Source organism: Scyliorhinus canicula, chromosome 15, assembly GCF_902713615.1.
Source record: "Scyliorhinus canicula chromosome 15, sScyCan1.1, whole genome shotgun sequence".
NCBI lineage: Eukaryota > Metazoa > Chordata > Chondrichthyes > Carcharhiniformes > Scyliorhinidae > Scyliorhinus > Scyliorhinus canicula.
The window spans coordinates 68,377,233-68,387,701 of NC_052160.1; positions in this window are offsets into that span (position 1 = coordinate 68,377,233).

Here is a 10,469-nt window from a genome sequence, read left to right on the forward strand (position 1 = left end):
CGCAGGTTCAATTCCCGTACCAGCCTCCCCGAACAGGCGCTGAAATGTGGCGACTAGGGGCTTTTCACAGTAACTTCATTTGAAGCCTACTGGTGACAATAAGTGATTTTTCATTTCATTTCATTTCTTCCCACTACTTTCCTAATAATTTCAGGGAGGGAAGGCTCATGGACGGCCTTTCTAGCCACAACCAATTTAGGGCTTAAAGTGGGAAATTAATGTCCTCTTAATTGCCTCATCCTGCCACCATTTTATTCACACGCCAATGAATGGAAAACTTGCCCATGTGGGGAGTCCAAAAAGCAAATGCTGTTGGGGTTGTTTGTGAACTTTCCAGGGGGGTGGGGTATGGCTTTGTCAGGCAATACCTCGAGGGACCTGGCAGCAGGAAGGGGGGGGGGGGTAGTTTCCACTGAAAGAAGCCCCCTTCACTTGCTGCAGAATCCCCTCCCTTCTCTCACATGACCCCCCATGCTGCCATCACTCACCCACGCCTGGATCCCTTGTCAATCCTGAGCATTCAACGGGTGCATTGCCAGCAGCAGCCACCAGCTTTGTGGTGGCGCTACTGAGCAATGCACAGCTGATAGCTTCTGATTGGTCGGCGGCTTTGCGTTCTTGCTCCTGGGCAAGGCCTGCTGCCACTCAGTTGAGTATCATATTGACACTTAATTCATCAGGCCTTCCTGAAAGTAGGCGCTCTGGGGCAGGCGAGGCCCCCATTGCCTACATTAAATTCTATCTTTGGAGTGCAAAGCAATGCTGGTTGAAACCTTACCCTTATGGCATAGGTTGGTGCAGGCAGTTAGTTCAATCTGACCAAGTGACTTGCCTATTGGTATCCAACGTCAGTTTAATTTTCTAAAAGCCCAATGGGCGATGGAATCCTTCTTGGAATATACAAATAGGGTTCGGCTGATGTTACTGGACTCTGAGTGCAGTTTTACCCTTGGTCAAATAGGGTACACGTTGTGCTTCTCCTTCCAGGTGAAGACAGAGTGCATAGAATCCAGATCCTTAAAAGATGAATTAAAGTAAAATTTTAAAACTTTCTTTTCAGGCTCAGGAGCAGCGCCCCATAGGAAAAATGGGCTCAGGAGCCCAGCCCCATAAGAAAAATCTGGGTGGACTTTCATTTCTCCCTCCTTTGAGGCTTCCTGAAATTCCCTTCCATTGACTTTCCTGAGGGTCATGAAACCTTCCCTATGCAGCCAGCCGCCTTCTGCTGCCCAAAATCCTGCACTGCCCAGTTTGCCCTCCCTCATCCATTTGAGGTGTGCTGTTGACTGGTATCATGCAGATAAACCATGGGAGTTATAATTATGTGGGCCTCATGATTATGAGGTCAGGCAGATTGAGTGCGTGTCTCATTCTTTGCCTGCCTGACTCCTATACCAAGTTAAAAATGGCACAAGTGCTCTTTATGTGGAGATCAACAGAACGCTTTATTTAAGAACTGCTGGATTGGCCAAGTAATGCATTGAGATTCATCTAATCTGCAGAAGGCAATCCTTTGGTGCTTCCCAGATCAGTTGGTTTGTAAACTAATGGGAACTAGAAACATGGGAATGCATGGACATGCATGGGCAGCACGGTAGCACTGTGGTTCGCACAGCTGCTTCACAGCTCCAGGTTCCCAGGTTCAATTCCTGGCTTGGGTCACTGTCTGTGTGTAGTCTACACGTTCTCCCCATGTCAGCGTGGGTTTCTTCCGTGTGCTCCGGTTTCCTCCCACAGTCCAAAGATGTGCAGGTTAGGTGGAATGGCTATGCTAAAATTGCCATTAGTGTCCAAAAATGATATGATGTGGGGATGCTGGCATTAGACTGGGGTGAGCATAGTAAGAAGTCTTACAACACCAGGTTAAAGTCCAACAGGTTTGTTTCAAATCACTAGCTTTCGGAGCACTGTTCCTTCTTCAGGTGAATGGTTAATCTGTTCCAAAAAAGGTTAGGTGGGGTTACAGGGATAGGGTGAAGGTGTGGGGATAGGGTGGAGGTGTGGGCTTAGGTACAGTGCTCTTTCCATGACGCGATGGGCCCAATGGCCTCCTTCTGCACTGTAAATTCTATGATCTATATTTTTTTTGTCAATTGTAGGCAGTGGTTCCATGAAAACCCCTGTTCTTGGTCTCTTACTTTGGGTGGTACTGACCCAGACTGCATCTATGAAGAGATATTTTATGTAAAATGATATTAAGATACATCCTAAAAACTTAGTAATGGTTTAATGTGATGTGTACTCATAATTCCTTTTTAATTGCCATATTTTATATAACTGGTTAGGATTAGGGTTAGGCTTTATTTTTCAGGCTTGATGACTAGAGCTGAGAGGAAGTTCATAATCTGCTCCCAGACTGCTGACAGTCTTTGCTATCAGCTGGCAGCAAACACCACAAATTAACTAATGGTGACTCTTCATGTCAGTTTTTCATTATTCTTGGTTGGATGCAGCTCAAACCAGTCATGAAATAGAAGACTACTCAAAATCTTCATTCGAAAATTCCAAAGCGTTTCAAACCTCTGAGTGAAGACATTTCTCATCTCAGTCCTAAATGGTCAGACACTAGAGACTGCGGCCCTTAGTTTTTGATGCCTCAGCTAGGGCAAACATCCTACCAGCATCTATCCTGTCAAAATCCTTAAAAACGTTGTGGGTTTCAATTAGATCACCTTTCATTCTTCAAACCTCTGTGGAATATAACCCATGTCTACTAAATCTCTCCACATGCGACAATCTCTTCATCCCAGGGACTAGTCTAGTGAATCTTCAATGTTCTCCCTCCAAAGCAAGAACAATCTACCTTTGGAATTTTCTAACTCCCAGATCACTGGGGATGTTCAGTAATTGAGTGTTTATGAGGCTGATTTGATGGATAGATTTTTAGATTTTGAAGGAACCAAGGGATAAGGGGATAGTATAGGGAGGTATAGTTAAGGTAGAAGATCAGCTTCGGTAAGGAGACCAAGGACTGGATTCTCCACCGGCGGAATGCTCCATTTTTCCTGCAGCCCGGTGGTCTCCTGACGGCATGCGGCTGCCCCACAATGGGAAACCCCATTGACCAGCAGGCGTAATGGAGCATCCCGCTGGCGTGCTGAAACGGAAATGTGGCACGACGGGGCGGCGAATCCAGTCCCAAAACTGTACATAATACTCCTGCTGTAAAGCTTATGCTCCAATCCCTTTGTAATAAGGGCCGACATGCCATTTGTTTTCCTAATTGTTGCTGTACCTGCATGTTAATTTTCTGTGGTTCATGCACAAAAACAACTGAATCATTCAAAATATTAACATTTGTCAGTCTCTCAGATTACAAAAAACACATGCTTTACCTACTGAAGTGGATAGCCTCACACCTACCTACATTAAATCCCTGTGTACTCCTCATGCCAATTTCCCACCTAACTTTGTATTATCTGCAAACTTTGATACATTAAACCCAGTCCCCGCATCCAAATTATTGATATAGATTGTAAAGAGCCAAGGCACTAGCCCTAATCCTGCGAGCTATAGCTTGCTGACATGAAAATAACCAATTTATTCCTCATAAAATCATAGAATCATAGAATTTACAGTTCAGAAGGAGGCCATTCGGCCCATCAAGTATGCACCAGCCCTTACAAAGATCACCCTACTCAAGCCCACGTATCTACCCTATCCCCGTAACCCAGCAACCCCCACGTAACCTTTTTAGGACACTAAGGGCTATTTAGCATGGCCAATCCACCTAACCCACACATCTTTGGATTGTGGGAGGAAACCGGAGCACCCAGAGGAAACCCACGCAGAGGGGAACGTGCAGATTCCGCACAGTGACCCAGCCGGGAATCAAACCTGGGACCCTGGAGCTGTGAAGCAATTGTGCTAACCACATTCCTATTCTCTGTTTTCCATTCCTGGCCAAACCCCAATTATTAATCCATAGATAACTCCCAATCCCATTAACCCTAATTTTGAGTGATAATCTCTTGAGTGACAACTGACTGAATGCTTTTTAAAATCCAAATATATTGCATCTACCTTATCAATTCTCTTGTCGATTCTCTACAACTTCAAAAACCTCGTAAGTTTGTCAAAAATGACTTCCTTTTCTTAAATTGATGTTGATTCTATCTAATCATTTTATGAGTTTCTAAGTGCCCTGTTAACGTGTCTCTTCTAATAGATTCTCGCATTTTCCCACTATTGGTATCGACCTACTTGGCTATGGATGGACCACTTTCCCCTGGATGTTATTCATTAAGGGAGGGCATATTGAAAATTATGAATTTATCCTTTCATTGTTTGCAATTTCTTATCTACTAGCACATCTTTTAATCGAGCTTCCCACTCTAGCTTATCTGTCATATGCATGTGCTTTGCTTTCTGCAGATTTGAGAGTTTAGTTTTGGACTTGGCTCAATCGCTCTCAAACTCAATGGGCTGAATTTAACAACAGGATGCATATGACAGATAAGCTAGAGTGGGAAGCAAACCCGACACGGACAGTGACCCAGGACCGGGATTCGAACATGGGTCCTCAACGCCGCAGTCCCTGTGCTATCCACTGCGCCCATGCCACCCTATGCACCTCAAATTTCTTGATTTATTCTCTGCCGCCATTACAACTACTGTTTGGAAACCTATGAATTACTATGAGTGCTTTTTGTACCTTGTTGTTTCCAAACTCCACCCAAACTAATTCCATGTTTTAATTTTCCAAGCTAAAATCCTGTCATTCTATTCTCTATATCTTACCTTTCATAATCAGGGTTACTTCCTCCATCCACCTTTCAGTTTGGCTATCTCTTATAAAATTCAAGTCTCCTTGAATATCTAGTTCCCAACTTTGGTCACACTGCAACCACAACCCAGATTTTCTACGTCATGGCAAAAGCAGCAGAAATGCCCAAAAATTGGAAGTTCCAGTGCCAAACATGGCACTTCCCATTTTTGAGGGGGCAGGAATGATGGAGGGGTATGTTTCATGATACTATTCATCATAGATACCAGGTGAATTGGGATAGTATAAGGGCAAAGGGTGGTGGATGGAGAGCATCGATTAGCATGAGTTGGCATTACATTGGCATAGGGACTATATAGTGTCATGGGTTATGGGGACAGGGACAGAGATTGGCCTAAGGCCTATGAAGGGTAATGGGGTGGTAAGTGGCAAAGGTTGGCAATCAGGGTATGGGGCCCATGGGGGCGAATACAGGGCATGATGTCGCATGGGTTAACATAGATGGGACGTGGGGAATGTGTAAAGGGAGGAGGTGTGAGGGCTAGAAATATTTTTAAAATCTTTTAAAAAATAAATTTAGAGTACCCAATTCTTTTTTTTCCAATTAAGGAGCAATTTAGTGTGGCCAATTCATCTGGCATGCACATCTTTGGGTTGTTGGGGTGAGACCTACGCAAACACGAGGAGAATGTGCAAACTTAACATGGACAGTGACCTGTGGTCGGGATAGAACCTGTGTCCTCAGCGCTGTGTGGAAGTATTTTTTATCTTTGAATCTATTTTTTATTGGATGCAGTGCCAGAGCCTCATAGAACATAGAACATAGAACAGTACAGCACAGAACAGGCCCTTCGGCCCTCAATGTTGTGCCGAGCCATGTATCCACCCACGTATCCACCCTATACCCGTAACACAACAACATCCCCCTTAACCTTACTTTCATTAGGGCACTACGGGCAATTTAGCATGGCCAATCCACCTAACCCGCACATCTTTGGACTGTGGGAGGAAACCGGAGCACCCGGAGGAAACCCACGCACACATGGGGAGGACGTGCAGACTCCACACAGCCTCGAGGCGGGTCAGCCCGCTCCCCACATTTGACAGCATTGTCTCTTCTTTTGGGGTTGCCCACCCCAATTCCTATTCTAACCCACCCCCTCAGAATGAAAATCCAGCATGCGAGCAGCCATTTTTAAAGGTTAGGTTCACAGAGTGAGGAATCGTCCCAACTTTGTGGACCCAACCCGGGAGCGAGAACCTGGGCCCATGTTTCTGTAATGGCTGTTACATTAGAACCATTCATTTCTGACAATTCATTAATTTTATTGCAAAACCTGTGCACATTCAAATATCGAGGGCTGGATTTTCCAATTCTGCGGCTATGTCAGGAGGATGCGTCTGGTCTTACGACCAAAACGTCGGCACCGCCCCCGCACCGATTGTACCGTCCGGTGGGGGGTAAGCAGCCACGCCACGTCAAGCCCGGCTTTACCTGCCAACATGGATGCAGAATGGCAGGGTCCGTGGCCGCGCATGCCCTTGGCGGCGGCTGCGCCATACAACATAGCGTCGGCCGTGCGTGGACACGGAATGCCAAAAACTGCCCCCCTGTAACCTCCCTCGCCACTCCCGGACCACCTCCCACTAGTCCCACCAGCTCCGCTGAAGCCCTCCCTGCCAGCGGAACGGCTCCCCCTCCTGACCAAGCTCAATTCTCCACCCGCCTGTTATGCTCCACCCGTCACAACCGTGAGTAACGCGGGCATGATTTGGTGCAAGTATATACAAGTGTGAGTCCAGGCGCCATGGCCGTTGAGTGGAAGCAAGAGGTAAGCAAAGCTTTGAAACATTTTGGGCTTTCTGGGGGGTGTATGCCTGCACCTCAGGGATATGACTTAGTGGCAAATGAGTGGACTTGGGGTGTCCCCCTCAGGATCGGACTGTGACCCCCATCGCTGCTATAAATTCATTTAAACACAACTTTTACTGTTGACACTGCTGACGGCTCACGGTACCTTGCAAATGCTCTGAAGGTCATTGGTCATGTGAAATGAAATTAAAATCGCTTATTGTCACGAGTAGACTTCAATGAAGTTACTGTGAAAAGCCCCTAGTCGCCAAATTCCGGCGCCTGTTCGGGGAGGCTGGTACACGAATTGAACCGTGCTGCTGGCCTGCCTTGGTCTGCTGGAGACCCACCCAACCTGCACATTTGGACACCCTCATATCCCAGCAGTATCACCAATCAATGGGCATGGCCATGCTCAATCCCTGGCCCATCAGGTGTTGGCATTCCACAGCCCCACAGCAGAGATTAGCAGAGCTCACCTCAAACAAAAGACCCATGCACCGGTGCTGCTGGAATGCATACTAGCACATTGCCCCTCTTAGATCAAAAGCCTTAGCAGTGACACTATCAGTTAGCCCACCAATTTGGATCACGAGCTGTCTCCAAGCCCTACCTGCTCACCGTGCCCCTGATCCCATTCATCCCATTCCCAGCTAGGAAACCTGACCAGCTCCCTATCACAACCTGTGTGTAAACCTCAGGCTCCACATCATACTGCAACTAAACTCACAGTAAACTCACAGTAAACGCATGCATCCCTCGCTCATCCCCCATTGTAGGACCTGTGTGCACACCATCCACTTAGCATGGAGACCCATTCCTGCACTGTTTGAATGCCTCCACCATACATCCAGTTGCAACCCTTCTGGCAGAGCGTACAACGCTCACCCAGTGAGGAGACCCAGAGTAGATCACACTGGGAGAACCAGGACAGGGACCACAGAGCCTATTGCTAACTCTGGTTGCGGCAGCCATCAGTACTCCAGTTGGCAGTGCCAGGTGGTAAGGATAGAGGCTCCCCACATCACAGGCCGGGTGCCAATCCCTGATTGATACAGGGATGCAGTGCAATCTGCGTTGTCTCAAAGGAGCCTGGGGAGTGGGGCGGGGGGTGGGGGGGGGGGGGGGGGGAGAAAATGTTGAGGGTGGCACAACAGTACAACTTAGAGTGACCATGTAACCTGGTGACGTTGGATGGTCAAGGAAACCCTCACCTTGCTGACATTCTCTGTCTCTCTCCCTCCACCCACACAGACATGGATTTCAGATACAGCCAGCAATGCTCGCTATGTACTGAGCCGCTGCTGCCATCAGGGGTGCACAGCAACGGCAGCTCTAGGGCCAGCCGAGGGAAGACGCTGCATGCGAGGAGCCTGCCCAGACCAGCAGGGGACAATCAGTGGGGCTCAAGTGCCGGTTGTCCACCAGGCTGAGGAGGAGGTGCAAAGGAGGTGCCGTATCAGGCCATGTTTATATCATCAGCGATGCCTTCGAGGAGCTGCCGGACCGGGTGTGCCGCTGCCGACTAAGGCTTACATGGCAGACCGGGCACCACCCGTGCCAGATCATGGAATTTACAGTACAGAAGGAGGCCATTTGGCCCATCGAATCTACACCGGCCCTTGAAAGAACACCCTACTTAAGCCCAGTAACCACCTAACCTTTGGAAACTAAGGGACAATTTAGCATAGCCAATCCACCTAACCTGCACATCTTTGGATGTGGGAGGAAACTGGAGCACCCGGAAGAAGTCCACACAGACACTGGGAGAACACGAAGACTCCGCACAGACAGTGACCCTAACCAGGAATCGACCTGTGATCCTGGAGCTGTGAGGCAGCAGTGCTAACCACTGTGACACCGTGCCACCCATGATGGTGGCACACTTGGCGCCGTGGGGGTATGGAGAGGACACCAGTTCCCGGTGGTCACCAAGGTGATGGTCGCCCTCAACCTCTTTGGCAACCCATTCTTTTTTCGCATTTCCTCATCCAAGGGCAGGACAGAAGACCTCACCCCACCGGAACAGGAAACGTTTCTCTGTGATAGAGAGTTCACAGCTGTGTGAGTATAGAGTTTAGTTTGAGTATTGTGGTTATTGTTCAGAATTAGAAGCCAGCCTTTCAGAATTCCAGGAATTACCTGGAAGGTTTTCGTGAGGATTGGAGGACTGTGAGCTCTCACCTTCAAGGCACTGGTCCTCTGCATCTGATCCTGTGGGAATACTATACTGCTCTGATGGGCCCTACTCTGAAGGAGAGAGCGGCAGGATGGAGAGTAGGCCAAGTGAGCAAGGGCAGTGTCCAAGGCAGAGACCTGGACGAGGAAAGGCACGGGTCTGGCGAGGATGGGACGCCAAAGACACCACTACCCAGTGTCTAGAGTATACAAACAGCACACCAGCTACCTCCAAGTGCCTGAGGCCCAGGAGGTGGGGACACAAAGACATCAATTTGTGACATGTTAGGTCCCAAAGTCACCTCCAACTGTTGGGGGAGGGGTTCACCCCATGCCAGTGAAGTTGAAGGTCACAGTGGTCCTCAACCTCTACACCTCAGGTTCTTTTCAGGGTTCAGTGGGGAATTTGTGCCTCGTCTCTCAATCAGCTGCACACAGTTGTTTTAAACTGGTGACTGATGCCACCTTTTGACATGCCTGCCCATTATCAACTACCAGGAACATGAGGGCAGCCAGGCGGAGAGAGTATGAATGTTCATGGCAATAGCTGGGGTCCCCTGCATTCAGGGTGCTATAGACTACACGCATGTGACCATCAAGGTGCGGGCAGGAGAACCAGGAGCTTTCACAACAGGAGGGATACACTCACTGGATGTGTGGATTGTCTGTGACCACAGGATATAGATTCTCCATGTTTGTGCCCATTACCCAGGGAACTCACACACTTCTTGCATCTTGTGGAGTTTCCAGATATTAAGGCTATTCGTGGCTCCTGCACAATTCGAAGGTGGGTCCTCCTTATCCCATGAAGTGGTGGCTGATCAAAGAATCATAGAATTTACCGTGCAGAAAGAGGCTATTCGGCCCATCAAGTCTGCACCAGCCCTTGGAAAGAGCACCCTACTTAAGTCCACACCTCCACCCTACCCCCGTAACCCAGTAACCCCACCTAATGTTTTTGGATACGAAGGGCAATTTATGATGACGCCATGATGAACTGAGGCTGAGGAGAGATTCAGCAGAAGTTGTGCCTCCACAAGAGTGGTGGTGGTGGTGTGCACCATTGGGGTGCTCAAGATGCGCTTCAGATCCCTGAACTGATCCAGGAGATTCTTGCAACATCCTTCAGAGAATGTCTCCCTGATAGTTGCCCCAAGCTGGGCCCTGCACAATCTCACTCTGACAAGGTGAGACAAGTGGAGGCTGAGGAGAGTGCGGTAGGCTCACAGGTTGCTGGTGGTGGTGGGGTGGGGGGGGGGGGGGGGGGGGGGGGGGGGGGGGGGCTGACTCCAGTGATGGGTCTGAGGATGAGCCTGGGCACACACAGAGTGAGGACTTTGAGGTGGATGACATGAAGATCTCGCTCCACAGTAAAACTTCCCTCAAGAGCCCAATCCAGAAATCCAGCACCACACAAAGCTCTCAGCTTACAAGCTGCGCAACATCTGGCCAACAATGTACAAAACATGCAGCCAACTCAGCCCATTGAATTTGGGAGCATGTTTATGTTACTTAATATAAGGGCAGCATACAAATGTGCCAAACTAAACAGAAAACTCAAAGTGATGAATGCAAATAATGTCACCTGCTATTCTTAAGGTGCCTTAAACATACACCTATGGGTGCTACGTCTTGGTGCTGCCCCTCCCCCTTCCCCACCCCCATCGCTGGCAGCGGCATTTGAGACAGTCTGCTGACTATGCTGTCATGGGT